Source organism: Alosa sapidissima, chromosome 24 (assembly GCF_018492685.1).
Source record: "Alosa sapidissima isolate fAloSap1 chromosome 24, fAloSap1.pri, whole genome shotgun sequence".
NCBI lineage: Eukaryota > Metazoa > Chordata > Actinopteri > Clupeiformes > Clupeidae > Alosa > Alosa sapidissima.
In genome coordinates this window covers 16716442-16742253 of record NC_055980.1, presented here as the reverse complement: position 1 = coordinate 16742253, position 25812 = coordinate 16716442, and the positions used below count along the sequence as shown (strand labels likewise).

General features: G+C 41.9%; 1 protein-coding gene across 1 annotated transcript in view; it reads right to left on the bottom strand.

The window, feature by feature from the left end:
* The window catches only part of LOC121700727 (protocadherin-15-like), a 180616-nt gene that overhangs the window by 129036 nt on the left and 25768 nt on the right, over positions 1 to 25812 (bottom strand). Inside the window, 1 exon segment of the mRNA XM_042083929.1 lies at positions 14424 to 14486. The gene's annotated coding sequence lies outside the window, so the exon portion shown is untranslated.

Genomic DNA, 25812 nt, shown 5'->3' with positions numbered 1-25812 from the left:
TTTATTGCAAAGGCCTTAAGACTAGTGTTGAAAAACTTCACAGTAAAGATTTGAGGTTCCATTTTAGCTGAACTTGAAGGGCTCTGGGTCATTTCTCACATTAGAGAATGAAACTGCTTTTACACTAGTATGCTACTATTGCTGCTAATAGTATTGTTACTATTTAGAAACAAACTGTTGCTATTAACTCACAGTCATTGCAAACTGGTAAGTATGCATATAGAGCTTAAAAGACTGTGCTATGCATACAACAGCAGTCCTGTTCTGACTAAAAACACAGACAGGCCCTGCAGGAATCTGGGAAGACCCATTTCTGTTTCTGCTTTTTTTTTTTTAAAAAGATTCATTTAGTACAACTCCATTTTGAATCACACTCAACCCTTTGTTCAGCAGTAATTTGAAGCCAACATATTATGCTCTCCTATAGGGATAGAAATTGAAGTGCCTATTTTAAAAGTGCATCACGTCTGGGAAAGTATACTTAGCAAAGCTAAACTAATATAAAGTTTGAAATGGCAATGTTGGTTCAGATGTTTATTTGCGACTGAGTCATCTGATGACATTTCCAGTTGCACTGATAAGAGCCATGCAAGGTAAAAGCGGGGAAAAGTAGGGGGGGGAAATGTCCAGGCGTGTCGTAATGCACTACTTAATGCTGTCAAAGCATTTTATCATGTGTGTTAAATATGTGTTTGTTCCCATTTAAGAGACAAACATTTTTTATATTTACAGATGTCCATGCTAGACATACAGTAAGTATAAAGTGCACATCCATAACCCATGTATCCATCAATCCATCCATCAATATGCAAGGATATGTCACTCACGCATTGTTTGTGTGACATGTTTGAGTATGCCCATTGCCAGCCACCCTGAGAAGTCAAAGGCGATTCAAAACGAGTCAGAAAAGTCGAGACAGGACCAAAATTTCGGTGTCCACCACTCTAGTTCATCCAAAACAAACCAGAAAAGGGCCTTAAAGTGCTAAAAACCGGAATTTTCCTTTAAAGTAAAAAAAACTCCAATGATTCATAGCCAGCCACTTGCTGCTCTTTACTTACATTTAACCTTAGGTGTTCTCAAGGCATTTTTCTTAAACAGCAAATCTGTTGAACCTGGGGGAGGGCAGCGGGGAAAGTGGTGTCACACATTATAAAATGTCACAAAATGGCCGAACTATGAAAACGCCTGTTACTTCCAATGCAGTCTGACCTTCATGTCCCAAAGAGAATTCTCAGAGCTGAGATGACAGTACTTGCATTTCCTACAGGTAAGAAAGTGCCCTGGTGGAGCCAGGAAAGTAAATTTTATAACCTCCACTTTCACCATAGACAAGAAAGTAGGCTGAGTTTTTTTCCCCTTTCTTTAGAAAATGAGAACCTCACTAATGTAAGCCACAAATGGCTGAGTAAATAAGACTCATAACTCATATGCGGATGTAAGTGCTGTGGGTGCGCCCGAATAATCTTAAACATAAGTGTGTGACTGCTTTGCATTACCTCAGAAAGGTCATGCATACAGTATACCTGCTGATATTGAGCTGAGTCAAATGGCCCAAAATATCTTGAGTAAAAACTAAAACTAAAACTGCATGCAGGAAAAAGGGGATATTTACTCTTTGGTGAAAACACAACAAAGCAAAACTATAGCATCTATTCCACTGATAACAAATTCCTACGGGCTAGTGATAACGGGACAGTTGAACGGGACAGTTGAAACAGAAAATACTGCTTACAACTCTATTCAATCATGACAACAGCACAACTCAAGGCTCCATAAGGAGAGCTATGGCCAGTTTACACTGTATGTGAGAAACTGACCGAGCTGACAAGCTTAACACGACCCTCACCGGATCACTCAAAATATCCTTGACAGCACTCTCCCTCACCCCACGGCTTTCTCCGACCTTGAGACAAGGTAATATTGCAACTGTTACGTCAAAATAAGCTTGAACCTTAACTTTGCCCTATTCTAAGCCACTACTATGCCTCTTACATTAAGCCTAGCCCCCTTTCGAACTCTTTGAGTACAAACAGAGCATTAACGCACAAGGCAGCCAGCTAATACAGATTTAGTTGGCTAATATCCAGCCATATTATCTCCATGGACACAGGAACAGCCGTGTGTTGTCTGAGGGCAAGGCAGAGAACTCTGCTCAGCGGGAACTCTTTTTTTCCCTTTGGTGTGGAACTGTTTACACTAGCATAAGCCCCAACTGTGATTATTATGAGTATACACGCTTGATTCAATACGTCGCAGCCAAACATGTTGCAGGGAACACACTGTAACATTCATTCGTAGCATTTTGTGTGTGACACCATGACCAGGTAAACACTTAAGTCAAGCCATGAAATGGTTCAGCGAGTGTACGTATGTCGTTCCTCAGAGCACTTTCAAGGCTTTGTGTGCTTCAGAACTGATTAAATATCTAGCTGCATTTGCACGGCAAGTTCCCTTGGACAAAAGAGTCTTCAAAACTAATAACTGTTACATAAATATAACGAAGGTCGAGTCTGTGATGGATTCTCAAAAGCCCAAGGCCCAAGGCGCTACATCCTGCACAGCAGTGACAGTGACCTGGCCAGAAGCACAAAGCTGCATCACCAACTACGGGTCCTCTCTCTTGTAAGGGCCCGGTCCAGTCAGACAGGTCAGGCCCCTCAGTCAGAACCGGCCCGCGCAAGATTGCTGTGGCCCCAGCTTGACAGGTCAGCCATGAAAATGTCACTCATTTCAAACGACAGGATTATTGGATGCCCCCTCTTTTGTCTTTTGTCTTGTCCTTTTCTGTTTTTTTCCCCTCCTGGCATCTATTCACTTGTTCTTTTCTTTATCTGTTTCATCCATGCAGTATTTCATTACTGTATATTCATCTACATTTCTTTTTTGTCTCTGAGCAACACCAGACCATTTCAGCTCAGAACTGTGTTAGTGACAAAAGGTAGCTTTTGGAGGAGACACTCTTTGTAAAGATGATACTATCAAACCATTACCAATCAGCAGGTGTGTTAGCTAAGGGTACATTTACAAGCAATATCACAATAAAAACAGGTGGAGTCACATCACACAGGCCATTTCTCATTTAGAGACAAAGACTGACGAGGAGCTATCTACAGCCAGTGATGATGACCAGCAAACAGCCAAATGATATGCTGGCAATATGGCAAATGTTCCATCATTGCTGACAGGTGCATGCCGCAGTCTATGAAATCTATCCAGCCATGCACTGTTATATTGGATGTGGCATGACATAATGAAATGCTCATTTCAGCAGTTTGGGGAGTGTTAACGCACCACACTGCATCTTCTCTCATCTCCTTATCTGGAGAGAGGCAAATCAACCACACATACCAAAAACACACCACACACACACACACACACACACACACACACAGGCACAAACACACAGACACACACACACACTCATATGATTAAGTTTTCTTAAGGTATAAGCTCCTTAAGTAACCTGAATATGTTTCGCTGTTCACTTGCTGTTTTACACCCACCCACCACAAGAATTCGAGGCAGGGAGGGAACTGGCAGGTGTGTATCGATAGGTTTTTCGTCTGTGAGCGTGGCCTTTGAGAGGTTGAGCAAAAGAAGTCAAGATGTAAAGAACTTCACAGCCAAACAAACAAAAGCGCGTTGTGTGTTAGACCTGCCGGGGGGCACGTTGGTCCTGACTCATCGTGACCTCCGGGGCGCACAGGGTAATCTGTGTAAACATTTGGAAGGGTAAACACGGAGTATCTTCGTCAAAAGACCAGAGGCCGCGGTGCCACTGGTGACCTCATTCCTCTAGAGGAGACAGTTGCCCTGGGAATTAGAGAGGCTTGGACGCGGGGAATTAAAGACCTGCAGAACCGTGACGGGAACTCAGACGTCTCACGTGTTGCCTACCTACTCAGCACTTGTTTTTATATGCCACTAAATGGCCACTCTAACAGGGTGAATAGAAAAATACACTATGTAGGAGGACATATGGTAGGATTCGACACAATTTAGCTTGTTACTGATGGCTGGCAGCGACTGAGTCTGAGATGACCAATTAGCCACTACCAATTAATTAAATACCACATTGATGATAACTTAACATAAGTAGAACGTGGGAAGCAAACTAGTTTAGTCTATAACAGGACGCACAATCAGCGTCTGAGCTAACAATATAACGGTCTTTCCCATAGCTAAACCACACTGGTGATGTATTACATGTGGAACTCACTCTGACCATAGTAGCTACACCGGCCAATATTTTCAGGAGATGAACATAGCGCAACTGCGACTGACCAGTTTTGCTACAATACTGGCGCGTATCCAATGGCATTACATTGCATTGTACTGAATGTTCATATAGATGCTGAAAGAAAACTCTTCGGGACGAATAATACAAAAAACAATCAACAGCTTGAAGACTGGAATTAGCGGTTTCACTACTTTCATTTAAGGGTTGATCAATCCATAAGGCAACAGATTGTCCACAGTAATTGGATGAGCCAGTGCATAATCCTTCGTTCATCAAATTGTTTGCTTTGGCATCATTAGGCATAGGTTTTCAAACGTGATAGAAAATGTCGTTTTATCTACTTCATTCCTTTTACAACGGATATTCTCAACGAATTCTAAAGAAAAACGGAAAAGCACTGCGAGGTATTCGGACATAGCCGATACGTCCAATCAATCCACTTTTCTCACAATCGTGAAATCACTCTGTATGTGTTAAAATGGGATACGGAATATCCACATGTGAATAAAATTAAACAACAACAGCAAAGGAAAGTCGTGCCATTAGACTGCCATACACTAAACAAGAATATAGTGACAACCTGCCAGTGTATAATGATCCAATTCAGCCAGTACCCCTTCACTCTCTTCCGGAGCACAGAGGGCTGAATTCAGCCCAACTTTGTCCAACCTGCTACTGTTCTGTAAAATGTATGCAAAAGAGACATCTTACCATGTTATTTCCAAAGCCATGCAAATCCGTTTCCAGAAAGACAGTAAAAACTGTTCATACAAGGCGCAGTCCCAGGAATCCGACCAAGACTATGGAGAGCTCTGCCGCCCTCTACCAGAGAATGTTCACGCTCTCGGGCGTGCAAGGAAAGCTTATAACTAACCGCTTGCTGCAACTTCAGTCGTTCTGAATTTCTCGTAGTATTTACCAAAAGAAACGTACGCCACGTTCCAGGGTCCATACAATCCCCATGACAGAAGTCGATGTTCAGAAAGCAAAGGACGCTTAATTCCGCGCATGTACACCTGACGTGAAAGGGGGGTAATCTCATTACAACGGGTGGACAGAAAAACGCAAGGTCTGTCTACGCTGACTGAGGATCAGTGGCGTTGTGGCGCCAAAGACGCACGAGCGTGGAGGAAATATGATCAGTTGTTCACCGGCAAGCGATTTCTTGGCAAGGTCATAAAAGTCGAAAGAACAGCTCAGATGGTTTGGAGATCCGAGAGAGAAAATAAAATGACACCACCAAGAACACAACAAGACTACATTTTTGACTAGAGCTTTATGCTGAACGTTATACTGAATCTCAGGATATACTGAATCTCAGGAAAGACAGCCAATTACACATTAATAGTAGGCTAAAACATAAATGCTAATATGGGGGGGGGTACTGATACAGCCCTTGGGTCTGTATTAAGGCAGGGAATGCTACCAGTCCATCTGTTCAGGGAGTGGGATTACATTAAATCCATTTGAGCCGGTGTATACAGGAAACCAACTGCATGTAGCCATCATATTGTCTAAGCCCTTTGTTGTAAATACAAGAATAATTTAGTAGAGTGGTCCTACTAATTAAACTGTAACTTAATATACCGTCTTAAATACAGCCACTAGCATTGCCTGCAAAATCTAAATATGTCAGGTGTACCTAATCTAGAATACAGAATATCTGAGAAAGGAACCAATCATCTCCCTCAGTGACAGATGTCATGCCGTAAAGTGGTTTATGAAAATGAAAGGCTGCTTCTGATGTTCAACTGATCATTTAAATCAGTATAAAACTCTTCAAGGCAAGAAAACAAGAGTGGCTGGGTTTTTTCCACAGGGAAAGAGATCAACTAAGATTATTCAACACATCAGGTTTTCAATTACATTTTTGAGCAATTTTGTCCCAAAACAACATCCAAAACAATGCATTCTGCTGAACAGATGTTCACTTGTTATGCATGGACGGGGAATAATAGTTTTAATTACTCCTGAGTCATGATTTACAATTCTCATCTGCTTTTGTGAATTAATACACTATTTTATGACTCGCTGACCTGCACATTGCGTCTTTGAACATGGCAATGAAGATACGTGAAGTGAATTTACAAAGATCAAGTCATGTTATGTAGTGTTAGTGTTAGTATGTTAGTAATGTTGCGTTTTCCCTATCACATCTCCGTAGCATCTCCGTAGCATAGTTTTGCCATACGAAACGTCACAATGCTCTTTCCGCTTCAAACACAATCCAATAGATTCCAATCCGATTCCACATCCTGTTTGTAATGGGGTTAGCAGCAAATTGCATTCAAACTAATGGCAAATTGTTGTGTTGATCACATTACACATCATATAGTCCCTTGAAGTGATGTGAAGACACAGAAGTGAAATCAAAATTCTAATGTAATTGCCATCTCAGGACAAAGCCAATGACCGTGAACATGTAGAGTGTAGTTTTGTGTCGTAGTTCAACAGGCCAAAGTGCTGCTAATTATAGCATATAGGCCTACTTCACACATATCTCTCTACATCACTATAGAGAAGGACATGTTACAGGTGAAGATATTTTCTTATTTCAATGGTAAAGCCATCTCAATTGTGTGATGTCTGGGGCTACACCTTCAGTAACATAATATACAGCATGTTATGGGAGACTACAACCACAGGAGACTATGGGTGTAATAAGATAAACATCTGCAGCACTCCTTATAAAGCCCTGCTCAATCCGGTCACTGATCACGACTCTTCTTGTATTAATTAACACAATGCGAGTTATTACCAAGGCTCGCAATTGTCAGTGGAAATCCAAGCACTGCTCAAGTCAAAAAAAGTCAAAAGGGAAAACAAAAAACAAATATAAAAACTTTATATTTTTTGGCCAATATAAATGATGATTTTCCATTTAAAACTAGATGAAATATCCATAAGCCTTAATTACAAGTAATTTTGTAGGTGCTTGTTATGCAGAAAACCAAACACAATATATATTTCTTGTTCACTCTGAATGCATAAAATGATTTTGTTCTGCCAGCAGAAGTGACAAAGTGCAAGCTTGCTTTAGTCTTCTAATTTGTAAAAGCTAAGGGCAGATGGAATTCAATTATGGCGGATAATTACTTTATTTTCTGCAATCACAAATGACCCTCTTAAATATAAACGCTAAAGTACTCAGACCAAGTGTTGCCATGTTCCCACAAACCAGCGTTTTATGATAGGTCCAATTACTACAGTAAAATCAGGTTGCAAAGATAGTCATCCCTCACCCTCATGAGAATGAATACAATTCGGATAAAACAGGAGAAATGAATCAAGTCTACCTGTAACAAATCATCAACAAAACAGTGGACGAAATAGCACACCGTGACAAAGCATATCCCAACTTTTGGACCGTCGCCTTGGAAACCCCATGTGTTATTCAGAGGATAGAGTTCAGATTCAGAACATCTGCAACAGAACCATCTGTTTCATGATGGTGACAGAATTACCAAGAGTTCCACATGCGATATTCAGAGGCTGAAGGGTGTGGATGTAAAAAGATACTTTTTTTCCCCCTTTCTCATAAATGAAGCTCTATTTTTTCAATAGTATTCCACTTATCTGTATATAACGGCAATCAGTCATATGTGGTGTATTTGCATCCCTCGAGTCGACACTACCACTACCTCTCCCCTCTAAGAGCAGCTCTACTCTCCATAATGGCCCAGGAGCTGTCCGTGGTCCTGGTGTGCTATTCTTCATGCGGTGAGGAAACAAATGCAGACAAGATGAAAGATTGAAACAAATCAAAGGGCCGTCACTCAATCACAGTAGTACTGAGGAGGAGGAGGTGGAGGTGAAGGTGAGAGTGGTATGCTGAGCACTCAACACTGATGGGGAATGAGACTCCAATGGGAACTGTCCAAGGTGCTGAAGCAAGAGTCGCCTATATCTGAACATTATACAAGACAAATGAAATCACAAGAGCAACAGTAAACACAGTAATATGTCACCCCAGGCAGCAGTAACCCTGCGATCATTTTATTAGCTGTAGGTGAATGTAATGGTACTATTAGTACAACAAAATGTATTTTTTTTACTAGCGTGCATCATGCATTGGCACTATGAATAAGTTATGTGTTTCATGGGGTATTGAACATGCCATGTGCAGGGACATCAATTATAATCCCCTTGACTCGCAGAAATGTCAGATCCCTGTGATCATAAAGCTAGAGGTCCATTTTCTGTGGCTACAGGACACTCTACAGCACCTATATTGCCGTGCCAGAGGACCGTTCAAATTAGCAAAAAACTTTGGTGAATATTTGCTAACGTTTGCAAACAGGTTTCTGTTTGCCTTGAGTTCTCGGGCGGACGTTTGCGAACACTCGCAAACAGTTTGAGGAGGTCGTTCTCTACGAACATACAGTGGAGCTAAACGTGAGCTGGACGAAGTGTTACTGTTACAACGGAATTTTTACAGTGTTCAGAGAAAACATATTCGCCACGAACGTTCGCCACTGTTGGCCCAATTTGAACGCACCTCAGGCCACAGCCCCGGGATGCAGGAGGCTTGTGTCATGAGGTAACAAGGAAAACCACTAAGCCACAGACAGTTAATTTTAGAACAACGGGGGTGCTGTGGCGCAGCAGGCTGCAGCACCCGTACCATGTACGGGTCTGAGTGCCCATGGGGACCCAGGTTCAAATCCTACCTGCGGTCATTTCCTAATTTCCACCCCATCTTTCTCTCTCCAACTTACTTCCTGTCACTCTTCACTGTCCTGTCCAAATAAAGGCAAAAAAGCCCAAAAATATAATATAAATATACTCTAAAAAAATATTTAGAACAACAAAGTAATAACTGTCATTTACAAATTGTGCATTCATTCATAAATGCACACACAATACAGTTTATTCACAACTCACACTACAGTTCATATTCTACTTCAGTATGTGTAGAACAACGACCCCTGTAACTGAAGATTTGGGGAAATATGAACATTTCTGGATACATAATGCTGGACTTAACCACAATAGCAGTACAACTTCAATGTGCAGTGGACACACAATATAATGACCAGGCAAGGATACTCGTCCTTTTGGGCTTTTCTGAAAATCATCTAAGAAAACATTCTGTATACAGAGCCTTGGGCAGATCAGTTTTTTAATCTCCTTAGGGCATCAGTTTCTCTGATGGCTATTAGCCTGTTAGAATGTATTTGTATAGCTGTCTAAAAACCATGTCGAAAACATTGCTTATAGCAGCTTTCAAGCAAAGGATCAAGGGAAAAAAAACAGAGGCAAGACATCTTTAACCAGCCACACACCACAAACATGATCACACAGCCTAAAAAGCATGTCTCTAAACTTGCTAAACTAAACAAACTTCACACAAAACTTCTCCCATCAATATAATGTGACTCCCATGCCCCCACTTCCTCTCAAGAGATTAAACCTCAGCACTACGGGGGGTGGGGTGGGGGGGTCCATCGTTTGACCAGCTCCATTTGAAAATTACAGTCAATCCTGAGAGGAGTGTCCATCTGAAAGCAGGACTTTGCAGAGGCTGATGGCTTGAACAATAATTGCAGGTCAAATGGTCATTTCAGTGGACGGTGGTTTCAGTGGACGTTTGACCCTTCATCCCTTTAGCGTACTCTTGCACTCTCGGGGGAAAAAGGGAAAAACCCTAAAATCATTCAGCCTCGCCCCATTCCTCGCCATGTGTGCCAATTCTGAACGTGTCCCTTGTACCCCATTTTCAACTGCCTCACACACAGTTGCAGATGCACGTTATTCCACTATCTCATCTTTGTAAGATTATATCCTGCCATCCCTATCATCTGTACTTTACAACACTAGGAAATACAAAGTTTTTCCTCAAAATATATATTCATCTTATTTTTTCCCATGTGCGAACAATACGCTATGCTCATTAAAGACTCATGATAATTCAAAGACACTTCATTTTCCATTAATACGTTAGTATGAGGTTGTGGACCCCTTGATCTCTCCTGAAACTATGTACATATCTTTGTAATCATCCCTTAAACAATTCCCCCCAGAAAACACAGGACTTCTGTTTCATACTGAAAGGCGGGAGATACCTCCAACTCTTCACAGATGCCTCACTTCCAGAGGACTGTGAGGCAGCTCGGCAGGTCTGCCAGGCCACTGCTAATTATTCCCTCTATATTCACAGATGCGGCTTCCCCCTGGGGTGATGGCTGTCTTTCGTGTGCACACACGATCTGCTTTAAAATGTCAAAGTGTCGGGCGATTATGTGTGAAGTCTGTGAGTTATTGCCTTGGTAGTCACTCACAACACAGTTAAGCACTGCAGGGCAAATTTGCTTTAGGTTTCAATCTTTCATTTGGGAGCTGCCATCCACCGTTGATGTCTGTTGACGCTTCAACGTCTCCAAAGGGGACACGGATAAAGTGAAATCTGTAACTTCAGGAATAAATACCCTCCCTGGATACTGACGCCACATAAAGTAATAATGGGGAAAAAAACAGATATTACAGAAATGCAGATGATACAACAGCACAGAGCTGATGGCAGAATGGAGGTGCAAGAATTAATGCTTTATTGAAAGCAAAGAACAGGTGAGTTAGAATACAATCCAAGAATCTACAATAACTGTATAATACCTCCACAAACTTTGTGAACAAAGCCCTAAAAGTCTCATCAAAGTCTTATAGCCTTTCTTCAGTAGAGAAACTCAGCTCACGCATGCACACTCGCAACACCAAATGCAAAGAAATAATGTGTCTACAATTAATAACAAAAGCTGTACAAGACTGCCCCAGACGTGGCACGACTGTCTGGGGCACCTGCACTGTACGCCGGCCACCCGGGTTCGGTTCCCGCCATACGGTTCCCGTCATTTCCGGAGCCCACCCATGACTCTCTCTCCCACTCGGTTCCTGTCATTCTCCACTGTCCGGTCTCATTAAAAACAAAATATACCTTAAAAGCTGTACAAGACTAAAAACCAGACAAGATGAAACCAAAAAAAAAGGAAAGTAACTTCAAAGTCATTACACAGATAGGCCAGGAAGCTGGGAGTTGAGGGTGATTACCACAGATTACTTCCACCTGCCAGTGTTTCTCCACCGTTGTGCCTGAGAAACGGTGAGGGAGCCCACTCCGGTGAACTTGCACTAATGAAGCTCATTACAAGCGAACTGGAAGGACACCGCCAAGGTCCTCCATTGTGAGCCCGAGCATGCCACGGAGGCGACAGCTCTGACAGACACTCAGAAAGAGAGAGAGAGGGGGAGGAGACAGAGAGAGAGAGGGAGAGGGAGGAGAGACAGACAGACAGGCAGACAGACAGAGAGAGAGAAGGAGAGGACGGAGAGATTGGCGGGTGGAGGGGCGGTGGGGATGAGATTTGTGGTAAAGGTGGAGGTGGCAGTAGGTGGTGTACATGGGGGCCCCTGCTCTATTTACGGCCTCGTCCTCTTGTCGAAAGCCAAGCGGCAGCGGGCAGCCTCGCCTGAGTGAGTCTAATTGAGACGTGGAAATAAAATGTTAATGCAGATGTTAGCCCCTGGGAGTGTTCGAGGACAGGAGGGGAGAGCGACGAAGCTCTCCGTCAGCGGCACAATGCCTCTTTGTCAGGTGTACCAGGATAATTACCAGGAAGTGAGTGCTGGTCCCACTCAACACATGCCCCACTATGGCCTGACCTACGTGGGAAAACAGTTCAGCAGCACCTCGAGGACTGTAATAGCTCAGCTATGGAAAATGAAGCCGACACTATACTGGCCAGATATAGAGTAGTATATTAAAGCCTCTGAATGTGGAATCCAATTCCTCTGAGAATGTTGCCAAATATTGTTTACAGATACAATAAGCGATTACTGTATTTAAACATACATGGACTCTACATAATTGGACACGGATGCAAGATTACGAGAAGAATTCTCAGGATGCAGCTTATTTCAGAGATAGCGAGAAAACATCTTCTTCGAGTAAGTGGTGTAGTAATCAAATCAGCAGCACAAACGTACAGAGAAAAAGATGTAGTGGACCATTCATCATTTCTCTCAGACTTACTTGGAGCAATTTGCTTTGAAAAGGAAACAAGAACTATTGGTATCACAATCTCCATTACTTTTTCTCTCTATATACTGTGCAGCTGAGTGCACTAAAGCCACTCCGTATAGCCATTTTGTTGTTTGTTCAAAAACAAAACAAACAAACAACACTAACAAAAACAATCAAAAGCTGTAGATTAGCGCAGTGGTTTTCAAAGTGGGGGCCATAGCTCTCATATAGCAGAAATCCCCAAATGCAATTTTTACACACTGTATGCTCCATCGCGAAGTGCTTGTGGCTAAAATAATTATTAGAATTAGCTTAATGTATTTTTACATTTGCCGTAGTATTGTCGATGGGTTTAATAACACATCAAGGGGGTCCTTGGTCAGAACCTAGTGGTATTTGGGGAGAATTGTCGTGGAAAATTCGGGGAGCCCTGAATTAGCGCATGCTGTGACTAATTCCATGTCATATACATCTGCTATTTCACGCATGTTCACCACGTTTGATTACATTTAATGCAGAGCCACCACCACCAACCGTCTCGTATCCACGGTGCGTCTCTCTGTCACCAGTGGCTTCACGCCAGAACAAACGCTCACTGTCCACAAACACACAGTGACAGGATAGGCTGCCCATTACCCCAAATTGGATTGCATGTCTGATGTATTAGAGTGCGATATTACACACGCAGCAATTTCCCATTTGCGGATATCGATGCGTCGTGAGAAGCGGAGTGCATGGATGGAGTGCGGGCGGGACAACAGGCGCCAGGTCCAGGCGGAGGGGAGAATTGGTCCAGTGACAGCTGATCATTCAATTACAGGATGAGACATTCTCAGTAAGGGTGGGAGAGAAGCCAACGGAGGGTGAGACATCCTGTTGGAGACACATGAGCAGCACAAGACCACACACAGGTGCAGTGGCACACATCTGGCATATGTACACACACACACACACACACACACACACACACAAACACACACACACATGCAGGCATACACACACACTTACAGACACACGCAATTACGCAGGCGGCACACACACACGCAGGTACACACAGACATATGCAGGCACACACACACACACACACACACACACACACACACACACACACACAGGCTATATGTCAAATTGTGCTCTTCAAAATTATGAGAGAAAATTACCCTCCAGTATGTCTTTTCAGGAAGGCTTGTACACAGATTCCCATAACTCTCGCTCAAATACGCACACACACACACACACACACACACACACGCGCGCGCACACACACACGCACACACACACACACACACACACACACACACACACCACCAGTGACATTTTCTTCCCCAAAGTATGGGCACAGTCTGTTCTGACTGGCCATTGCTGTCTAAAGCAAGCTCAGGGTCCATGCATAAACAGGTAAGGTCATTGGTCAACTCAGAAATGCCATGGATCATTGCAGCAAGCAAATGTGAACCACATGGTGCATCCAAGAAAGCCTAAAATGGCTTTGACTGAGTCTTTAACAATATCTCTCTACTATTCCATACCCATTTTAGGACTATGTCATTGCTGTACAAGATAAATGCCACAGTGCCTGTGCAAACCAATATAAGCACTATCTATAAAGTGATATGTACCTAGGTTGAGAGTTGGTGAAAAAGATGAGTTCTCACAAGTTACATGTAATTTTATCTGTGTGATTGTGTGCATGTACAGTAATGTGTGTGTGTGTGTGTGTGTGGATGAAAGAGAGAGAGAGTATGTGTGTGAGAGAGAAAGAGAGTGAGAGAGAGCGTATGTGTGTGTGTGTGTGTGTGTGTGTGTGTGTGTGTGTGTGTGTGTGAGAGAGAGAGAGAGAGAGAGAGAGAGAGAGTGTGTGTGTGTGTGTGAGAGAGGAAGTTAACTTTAAATCTACATGCAACAGCTGAAATAAGGATTGAAGAATGTTTATGTATGGCTCATTGTAGGATAACGATTGAATGTGATCTGTGGCTTATAACAAGAAAAAAAAAATATTTTGTCTCTACTCGGTTGGATAGAAACATGTCCCCCGTCATTGACAGTTGTCTAACGCAGAAATAAAACACAACCCTAATCTCCACAATACACATTGATTCTCATTGTTCACTCCATAAAACTCAGAATCGCCTGGATGAGACACTGTGAATTTCGAGCACTCACCCTAATCGAGTCCTTTGTGATTAAAAATCATATCTCCGCCGCCCGCCTCCCTGTTGCGCAAACCTGTGGGAACCAATGATAAGACAGTGGTAAGCCGCGCTAACAATTACATTACAATATTCAGCATGAATCAAATTGACACATTAAACCGCTGAATGAAATTGAATCACCACTGCTGCCCGCGCGCACACCGTTCTGCTGACTAGCTGGGGTGCTAATAATCACACCGTAACCTTGGAGAGAGCGATGTGTGTGTGTGTGTGTGTGTGTTGCATAGGAGTGCATGAATTGAAATTTGCACCCTAGTTATTTTATGATGTATCGCCTCTGGTTGGGGAGTATGGCCCACTTCCTTCATTAAGCCAGGCTAACTCACGCCTGATTGGATTTATGTGCTCGCTAATAGGGCCAGTGCTAAAGATCAGTCCTCATATTTCAATGGGACGGTGGTGTCGTAGGCCACTAATGGTTGATGAAAAGGAAATGGTGGATATTACATTGCATTAGTTTGTGTAGACTCTTATTCAAAGTGACCTAAAGCAGATGTATGGAATACATTTTAATCAGTACTTGTGCGCCTGGGAATCAAACTTATGATCTTAGTGTGGTTAGTGGTCTACCAGTTGAGCTATCATAAAACATTTCCTAATGTCACTTTTTACTACAACACTTTTTGCTTAGGCTTACATTGGTAAGTGAATAACTAAGCTTAAAACATATCAGTCAAAACAAAGGTGTCATAACAAATCTAAATTGTACATTCCAACCACTCTCTCTGGACTCAATCTGAACTAAAGGCCATTGGTTGCAAGCCTAACAACTCAGAGACAAAGTTTGCAAGAGCTAGTGCTATTCCTCTCTCTCTTGCTATCTCTCCCTCTCTCTCTTTCTCTCCCTCTCTCTGTCTCTCTCTCTCTCTCAGAAGTCTGCTGCTGCAGATGTGAACACCTTGCCATTAATCAGAGACTTCCACCCTTCATACCCCCCTAGACACCCTGCAGCTGACAGAAGTGGCTGCTGCAGGATGGCAGGAAGCAAAGCCAGAGTGCCAGCTCTGCCACCCAGGATGCCTCGGCCAATCATTCTCCTGGAGATTTCCTGGCACCGGGGCCCGACATGGAGCATCTCCATGCTGAAAGGCAATGCCAAGCCCAACTTGTTTTGATGCTCTCCGGTTCTAATTCACAAAGTGGGGGATTTTAGCAGATGATGTTCAGCTCTTGCCTTAAATCAAGAAAGTATTAGCAAGGTATTTGAATAATAGTGCAGTTAAATGTGGGAAACAATTTGTTTTGTTTTTGTCGCTGTGCTGTTTAAGCAATATATTTGGTATTACTGAAACAAACTCTTTTAAACATAATGTTTTTTTTTTTCATTTGTTTATTTGTTCATTTGTATTTGTTCTGTTCTGTTTATATATATATATATATATATATATATATATATTTTTCATATTTTTATGTTCCTGCAAAAAGTTAATGTTCCTGCAAAAACTCAAAGGTAATATTATTAGTTCATTATTAATGAAGCGTGTGAGCTTTAATGTCCTTAATATCATTTCTAAAAGCCCCCACAGAGACCATTGCCTACAAATCTACCCCACCCTGCTGAGTTAAGGCCTAGCAAGGGGCAGATAATGAAGCACTCGGAGATATATGAACCTGCATCTTCCTGTTTGCCTTGCTTTTAATTACCTGTCAGATCCTGGCAGCCCGCATTTCCATAACAAATGTCATTGATCTTCCGAGCGTTTAAACCAGCAAACAATTTGGCTGGGTCACGTAGATATTCATGACAAGACATATTTTTCCTGTTTTTTTTTTTTTTTAAATAATTATTTTATATTACATATTCAGATTGTGAGTCCACAGAGGGGAGGCTGCATCACATGGGTGTAAGCAGAAAGAGTGAAGGGGGAGGGTTTGTGGTCATTACGAGCATGCAGACTTCCAATAAAGGAGTGTAATTAATAGAGAGCTTTTTTATTCCTGGAGAGATGAGAGGGCCCATCACTCCTTCTGTTTAGCTCAGCTGGTTGAGCATACTGTAGCACTAACAATGCCACAAGGTCCTCATAATGATGTACCTGAGGCGGTTTAGTAGTAGATGTTGTTGTTTGTGCTGAAATACTGTAATAACAATTGTAGTGACAATAATAGTAGTAAAGCTAGTAATACTAGTTATACTAGTCAATACTAGCAGCAGCAGTAGTAGTAGTAGTAATAGTAGTAGCAGTAGTAATAATAGTAGCAGCAGCAGCAGCAGTAGTAGAAATAGTAGTAGTAGTAGTAGTAGTAGTAGTAGTAATAGTAGTAGTAGCAGCAGCAGTAGTAGAAATAGTAGTAGTAGTAGTAGTAATAGTAGTAGTAGCAGCAGCAGTAGTAGTAGAAATAGTAGTAGTAGTAGTAGTAGTAGTAGTAGTAGTAGAAATAGTAGTAGTAGTAGTAGTAGTAATAGTAGTAGTAGCAGCAGCAGTAGTAGTAGTAATAGTAGTAATAGTAGTAGTAGCAGCAGCAGTAGTAGAAATAGTAGTAGTAGTAGTAGTAGTAGTAGTAGTAATAGTAGTAGGCAGCAGCAGCAGTAGTAGTAATAGTAGTAGTAGTAGTAGTAGTAGTAGTAGTAGTAGTAGCAGCAGCAGCAGTAGTAGCAGCAGTAGTAGTAGTAGCAGCAGCAGTAGTAGTAGTAGCAGCAGCAGTAGTAGCAGCAGTAGTAGTAGTAGTAATAGGGGTCCCAGTGTTGTAACTAATAGCGAGGCTTTCATTCCCGGAGTAACCAGAGGGCATCCCACTCCTGTTTAGCTCAGCAATAACGACACCTTAAAGTCTTCATCATGATGACCCCCCTCTGATGTATTCATGAGCAATGTAGTTTTGCTAGTTGTAACTGCCATGGTGGAGCAACAGCTCTGCCTGAGTTTGATTCCCAAACCCGCCGTTGCTAGTCTATAACCATTTGGATAAAAGTGTCTGCTAAACATCGGTCACCTTTACCTTTATAGATTGTTGATACCGAAATATTAGTTGTGACAATAATGGCAGTAAATTATGGTGGTGATAGTGGTCGTAGTTAATTGTCAACTTTGCTCAGCTGTGAAAGCTACTCCCTCTATTTCTGTGATGCTCTGAAAGAAGAATCAGATACAGTAGGATCTGAAGACAGTACAGAGAGAGAGAGAAAGAGAGAGAGAGAGAGAGAGAGAGAGAGAGGTAGATCAGTGATAGGAGGAGAGTGCAGGGGAGCACATGTGTCCCTACAGACACAAGTCAGAACTTCCCTGGCAACCCCTAAAACAAGGATTCAAATCTGACATCCGCCATTTTGTGTGTTTACAACTCAAAAACAATTTGACCTACTCGTCTATGGAATGTGAAAAACCTGGTTCATTCAAAACAGTTACGGATCAAATCATCTGCCAAGACCTCTAGTGTGAACGACCATCAACCCTCAGGGCTCTGACTGCTGAGAGTAGAAGATCATATGAAGCTGTTTGGTGTGGAGAGTGAGAGTGTGGGTGAATGCTTTGCTAGTTAGAAAATGTCAGTGTTATTTAAGTCTGAAGCAGTCTTGTCTTTTTAGATGCAGTATAACATGGTGATATATTTGTAGATTGTAAATGCCATATTGCAAATATGATGTTCAATGAATTGCGATTTGTACTGTCATTCTGGCAGCAGACCATATCAGGATAAAGATATGGATATGAGGTGAATACGAATATAAAGATAAAGAATATGCTTTATAGACCCTTTCAACAAGGTAAACAAAAACAATGCTTGAACGTTCTATTTGGGCCCCAATCTACTTCCTCTGCATTAAGATAACATATGGAATGTTAAAACGGAAGCCTTGTGGGGCCAACTATGATGCTGATAATGGAACTCTCTTGAAAGGGTCCATAAAACAGATAGTTCTGGTCCTTCATTAGGACTGGCTGAGTGACTTCACATAATGTCTAACCAATGTCCCTTTTCTACTTTCACTACTAACTTATCTACTAACACTGTAAACCAAGGTTTCTTGGGCTTATTGCTGAAGCATGCCATCTCAAACATAAATACATTCATGTGTATTTACACAAGGATAACCTCAGCAGTACCATATACAGAGAGTGTAGGCATAAATAAGAAAAGTTTGGTCTTCAAATGATTTGTCAAAAATGTTGGCAAAATAATTTCACTTATATTTAAAGTGGGTTTCTCCAACAGATGCAAAGTGCAGCATGTATGTAATTGTGATTTCCATCCAGTTTATGAAACAACTATCGCTACTGTTAAGTTTGAGTTGCACAACAATGCAGCAATGTCTAAACCGAGAGATTTCCCAGAGACCGAGTGGACAAATCCCGCAGTAATCCTTCTAATCTCACACCATGGTGTCTGAAGCCGAGCCACTAATTGGGTCTGCCAATTCAGACACAAATCAGAATGCTCTGTCCTGAATGATGCCCTTCTTGTCCACCATGTTGTCATTTTAGTCCGTGGCATCCATTTTGGCGACATTTTTAGCAAAAGCGACTCTCGTCTTTGGCAGCACTGAAGAAGACTGATAAATCTGTGCTATGGTTTAATATTCAAATCAAACCAATCAGAATCCTCTGTCCAAAGAGATGCCCTTCTCTGCTCACACTTGTCCACCATACGGTCATTTTAGTCAGTGCCATATATTTTGATGACATTTTTAGTAAAAGCTGCGCCTGCGCCTCATGGCACTTAAGAATGCTAATAACTCTCTGCGCTAAGGTTCCATTTTCAGCCTCATTCATTAAACTTGTTTGACGAACACTGGCGAGTGTGAGGCGCCTTTTTATAGATGGTCATTGCACATAGAATTTAGCATTTCCATCAATCTCCAGCCACAATCACCAGCCAGAAACAATATTATTGACCGCCTCAGCATCACGTCGCCGTTCCATTGACGGCTATCATCCCTGACATTTGCTGACATTAGCCTGGGTGCTTAAAAAAATGAAAGAGACATTAACGTCCCAATCACAATGCTGATAAAGGGAGAGGACTCGGTGATCAATTGAAAGGTTAAGCCCTCTTTGCTTTCTTGCAGCTAGATAATCCCATCGATCTGTTAGCGTTTACACAGGGTCCCATAGGCTTAAAGGGAACTATTGGACCCCACATGTCCCAATGATAAACTTCTCCTGTCTGAAGCCTGTGGTTAAATCCATGCTAAAGCCATGCGCTAAAATTAGCTTAAGGAGCAGACCCCCTGTTGGACGTCCAGTAAAGTACAAATGACCCTTGTGCAGGGAGGAGACTGAGCCGTTCTTGATACAGTCCTTGTCAGTTCTACAAGGTCCATTGATCTATAAATCATTTAACTTTCTAGTTACAATGTTATATTTATTGCCATTGAAAATCAAATTGGGGCAGTGGCCTACTGGTTAGGGCTTTGGGCTTGTTTGCCAGTTCGATCCCAACCATGTTTGTCCAACATGAAAGAATTTCATGTTGGACAAACATCCTGCACAAGAACTTCCATTTCACCTCGGTGAGTTGCACAGTTTTGAAAACGAACGTTAAGGGTTGTTTCAGGACATGTTTGAATAGCCTACAGCAGACATGTCAAAGTCAATCCGGCCCGCGAGAATTATCTACGGCCCCCGGGATGATATTGGATTAGTATTAGAACCGGCCCGCAGGCCACAGCCGCCAGGTGCTGTTTTGCGCATCAATACTCTATTCCCCGCAATGCAACAGTAGCCCACGAACTCACTGCGGCGCCGCAGGTGGGCCTCGGCTTCATTATTCATCAGTATTCAGTCAGGGCAGATGTCAACTTTCAGCTACCCCCCTCCCCAGTGTTGTGCCTGAACGCGTTCATTGAACGAAAGTCACTCGTTCATATGTATTTTGAGCGAACGTGAACTGAACGTACTGTATTAGGCTACTACTGCCTGATGAACGTCACTGTGAACTCGTTCATTCTGGTGTCTGAACGGCACGCTCTTTCAGTTTAACTTAGTTGAATAGGGTGCCAGATTTCTACAGAGCCTTCCACGTGAAAACCCGGCTAAAACACACCGTAAAAAGGCCTTAATATGGCAGCATGCAGGTCACCATTTGTCAAACTATGGGCCGCGGTCTGCAATGTGGACAATGCTCTGCAGAGTGAAATTATTCCCGGGCCATCGTCTGATAATTTGCTGCGCAATTGGTCAAGGAGCCGCGGACAGAAAAAGAAAACAAACATTTCTGCATTTGGTAGGAAATACTTGTTAATTTGGTGTCATCAAACATAGAGGCATAGAATTAAGTCGTGGTATGAGCGTTTATTCAATGCATGCGTGTGCACGTTGGTAGCAAAGCTAAGCTTCAACCTATTGGAAGGCTAATTATGAAACGACATTTAATAGAACAACGTGGATTTATGCAACTTCCATAAAAAACAGAGCACAGACTATATAAAACACTGTTTGGCATTAAGTATTAAAGTCAGCCAAAAACTATTAATTAGTCTTAGTTAAAGATAGTTAAAGATCTCCAGATCAGTGATTTACGCATGATCTGACCCGCCATTTACCATTCACACAAGCTGGTATTGTGTCTCCTGAATCCTTACATTCAGGCATTCAAATTAAATGTAATTAAATAACATATAAATATTCTATCAGTGTATGATGCTTGCATGAGGGAAACATCCCAAAACAACGGCATATAACTGCAGTTGTTTTGAGAAGTATTTCTCATGCAAGCATCATGCAACAATGCAAAAATAATGAAACTATTGTAGGCCTAATTATATTTTACATTAGTAAAGCAGTACTCTGATGTGTATGTTTTCACAAACTTTTGTGAACATTCTTAGCACTTTAAACATTGACTGTTTTGAAGTGCATGTATAGCAATATAGTATAAAAATAATAATAATTGTGATATCATTATGATAATTTAATGGGGGGTGGGAGGAGGGGGTGGGTTCATGTAGGTGGGCCCTATGACCCCAAAGTATGCCTTGACTGGGCCTCAGGTCAGAGACGTTTGAGAAAGGCTCATGTAGACGACAAAGCAGCAAGGAGGCATCATATGATCATTTAAACAAGTTTTATGACAAGGTCGGTGAGGATGGGAAAAATCGTACATTTGTGCAAACTTTGCCCGCACTGCAGTCACAGTCATTATTCATGTACTCATTAAATAAAATGCAGTACACGTCTTGGTTCAATAGGTTATGTGCAGCCATTTTAATATGTTTTAATACAGGCGCGCCTGCAGGTGTACGTCCGTACGCCCTGTGCGTACCATCAAGCTACTCAATAACATACAATTTCCCTTGTGTGTGTGTGTATTCACACCAAATTGGCCTACCATACCTTCCCAACTATGCACAGTATCCCTTTAGCTGCATGCCATTAGGCTATTTACCATTTACTAATACGTAAAGTTAGTGAACACGTTATCAAAATTAACGTGCACGCATTTTGTTTGAGCAGGAGAGAAAATACGCACGCAGACACGCAATAGGCTACTTGTTGTTTTCTTTTACTCGGCTATCTATATATGGTTAATTAACTAACTCAATACTCATCATGGATATCACAAGTTAAACAACGAAAACAGAAAGGATGGAGGCAGCAAAGCTAGGAGTTATTCCAGATGGACAAGAACAAGGTAGGCAATTGGTGTGCTTGTCAGAACGTTAGACTGCACTAAAGCCAGACGTCACGTTACGCTAGAACAAAACTAAAGGTAACTTTAGCCTGTATAGGGCTGTATCAAGTTGTCCAAATGAATAGGTCATTGTAGACATTGTCGTTGTATTATTGCATGTGGATGTTGTTGTGCTATGTACGCTACTTTTTTGCTGACCAATGCACGGACCTAAAACGGACAAATATTGTTCACGAGTGATTTTTTTTTTGCGGGGGGGGGGTGATGGGTGTGCGTACCATAGCATTAATTCCTGCAGGCGCCCCTGTTAATAAACATTGACATCCCTGGCCTACAGTATGCCTGTTGGCAGCCACTCTGAGTAGTCAAAGGCGATTCAAAACGAGTCAGAAAGGTTGAGACAGTGTCCACCACTCTAGTTCATCCAAAACAAACCAGAAAAGGGACTCAAAGTGCAAAATACCGGAATTTTCCTTTAACTTCACCTGCCAACACTCTGCAAAGCATCACTGAACTTAAAACTCTTTCTCTCCGATCGCGACATTAACGCTGTCAATCAAAAGAGTCCAGCCACTATGACGGTTCCTCCAATCATCTTACAGAAGCTTGGCATCCCCACTGACCCATTCACTCCCTGAGACGCCGGGCTTCCCTTGAAATGACGATTTTGGACTGCTTGTCCAATAAGCTTTACTGCGCTAAGATCAGCCCATTCCGAAGTGCCACTGAAGTCCAGTGAAGCTGAACTTCTATTGGGGTTTTTCATAGATTGTGTCGTCACAGCAATGTTTTAAGGGAGGGAAACACGATAGACGACCAGTGAAAACGTATTGCTGAATGAATTAGCCATGAATTTGAACATGTTGTGTCATGTTCTAGTTGGAATAGTAATGTAATACAGTAGTATTTGATGAAATTGTCTGTAATATGTTGGAGGAGGCGGAGCTTCCCTTGTAGTCTTAGAGCAGTCACCTCTGGAAGATAGAAGATAGGTTTCTTCTTCTTCTTCTTGGTAATAGATGAGAGGCAGTGAGGTGGATGCAGGCCTCCTGCTTCTCAGTCACAACATTGACTTTAATTGCAATCTTGATTAACTTTATAGAGCAGGGGTTTTCAACCGGTGGTCTGCGGCGTCATTGCAGGTGGTCCGTGACATGCATTCCAGCCTGCGTAATTTCACAATTAATAACTTTTTTCCATCATTAATTTTTCCAAACCATTTCCAGAATTGTTGCGCATTGGTGTGAATAGTGAACTTATTGAAAATATCTAAAATACTACAGAGGAGATGAGATTCAAACTGACACAGGATATGTTAGCTTTGTAGGCCTACATAACAGGCTATCCTGTGCTTTGCTAATGCTGTGTTTTGCGTCCCCAACGTCACACACGCACATTCATAAGGTAGGCTACAGTCTCTGCACGAAATAGACCAGCTCGGACGGAGTTCACGACACATTATGTTTCGTTGAAAAGAAGCTTAATAGTTTCGTGAAATTTGGAGAGGAGTGGAGCTGTTAACTAAAATGTCTAACTAAGGTGAAGTTAGCTAGTCAGTACCAGCATGGATCGCTATTTTAGTAGCCTAAGGAAAGTAATGTCAGGACAGATGGACAGGATTCTGCTGCATGTTCTTCAGACAAAGCTACAACTTCGGAGTAAACATAGTGGAAACGAGAAAGAAAATACAGTGACGATCAGGGCTCTCAAGTTTTGAAGTTTGCAAGGAGTGAGACTTTGTTTCTCAGGGGGGAGGGGGCGTGGCATTGGCACAGTACCACGCCCCCTCCCCCCTGATCGAAGTACATGAAAGTCCTACGTCTGCTTGAACTACTCGTGGCGCCACGCCCCCTCCCCCGATCAACAGACCGACCCTCCCCATGTCCCATCGACCCAGCTTCATGAGAGTACAAATTCCATTATTTCAAACACACTGTTTTATTTATTCTAGAACCCTATAGTAAATAATAATAAATAATAATAACATAAATTCTAATAATAATTTCACCCAAATGGGCCCTTTGAACAGCAGTGGCTCATTCTGCTCTCAACAAACAGAAAACAACCAAATGAGAAAAAGCACATTTAGCCCCAAAATGGTCTCTTGAACAGTGGTGGTTCTGTCTGTGTGTGTGTGTGTGTGTTTATGAGTGATGTTGTGTGTTGTAAGTGTGATACTGGGGGCTCCCATTTAAAGCACTGAGGTTCAATGTCAGCGATTTTCACAGTCATGAGGCCATCCTTAAAAATATTCTTGTTTGCAGTAACAGCCAAAAAAAAAAAAAAAATGGGTCGGTAGGTAGGTCAATGTTTTTTTTTCAAGATTCAAAGTAAAAAAAAAAAAGTAAAATTTTGGTCTTTTGGCCATGGTGATTACGTAGGTATGAATTTAAACAAATGTGCATATTGTGACGTAACTAACTGGGTCCTCCTCGTGCCTTCAGGCGCATTTCTGCAAACCTCAATCTGATGCAGGTTATGTAGACCAGCCTTTCTCAAACTTCTTTGACCTGAGGCCCAGTCATGGCAGACTTTGGGGTCATAGGGCTCATCTATACGTACCCAACCCCACTCCCTCCAAATCAAATTGTCATTATCATTATCACAATCATTATTATGCCTATATTGTTATACATGCACTTTCACTTAAATGTTTTGTGACATGCACATCAGAGGACTGCTTTACTAATGTAAGATATAATTAGTTTAATTGCTTTTGCATGGTTGCATGATGCTTGCATAAGAAAATAAATACTTCTCAAAACAGCAACAATTATATGGGTGCTATTGTTTTGGGATGTTTCCCTCATGCAAGCATCATACATTGGTAGGAAATGGAGGGAAAAAAACATGTTTTTTAATGAAGTTTAATTTGAATGCCTGAATGTAAGGATTCAGGAAACACAATACCAGCTTTTTTGGCGAGCAGATAGGCGTAAATCACTGATCTGTTGATCTTTAACAGATAGAAAGAAGGCTACAATAGCTTTTGGCCATGTTATATTAAAATTTGACTATACAATACTCAGTGCTATACAGTGTATTATACAGTCTCTGCTCTGTTTCTATGGAAGTTCCAAAAATCAACGTTGTTTTAAGTGTCGTTAAACAATTAAATAGCATTCAACAGGTTGAAGCGGAGCTTTGATACCAACGTTATCGATTAGTTTCAGTTTCTCTCGCGCAAACGCCTGCATTGAATGAAGGCTCATACCACCACTTTATTGTATGGCTCCATGTTTAATGACATCGATAGCAGAAACGTTTGTTTTCTTTTTTTTTGTCGGTCCGCGGTATCTTGATCAACTGCTCAGCAAATTATCAGACGAAGCACCGGGCCTAATTTCACTCCACGACTCCGCGGACCAGCAGTCTCCACGTTGCGGACCCACGTCACAACAAAACTATTTCCTGATTGGTTGAGAAATCCTATTTTCTGATTGGCCGATAGGTTAGTAACTGAACAGCAGCTCTCTGAGCTGAATGAGCGCACAGACAGCAACGTTGTGTGACACGTTAGCCCTTATATAGCCCTTAGAATTAGCCTTTAGAAATAGCACGTTAGCCCTAATATAGCCCTTAGAATTTTTTGTGCGGGCAAGTTAATAATTTCTCTGAGTGAGAAATGCCATGTGTGGCGTGTGAGCGTGTGAAGTCATTGAAATGCGTGTGTCTCACGCTCAATGCGTGAGACTTGAGAGGTCTGGTGACGATTAAATGTTAAATATGGATTTAAAGTAACGATTGACAAAACTGGAGAGGAGGTA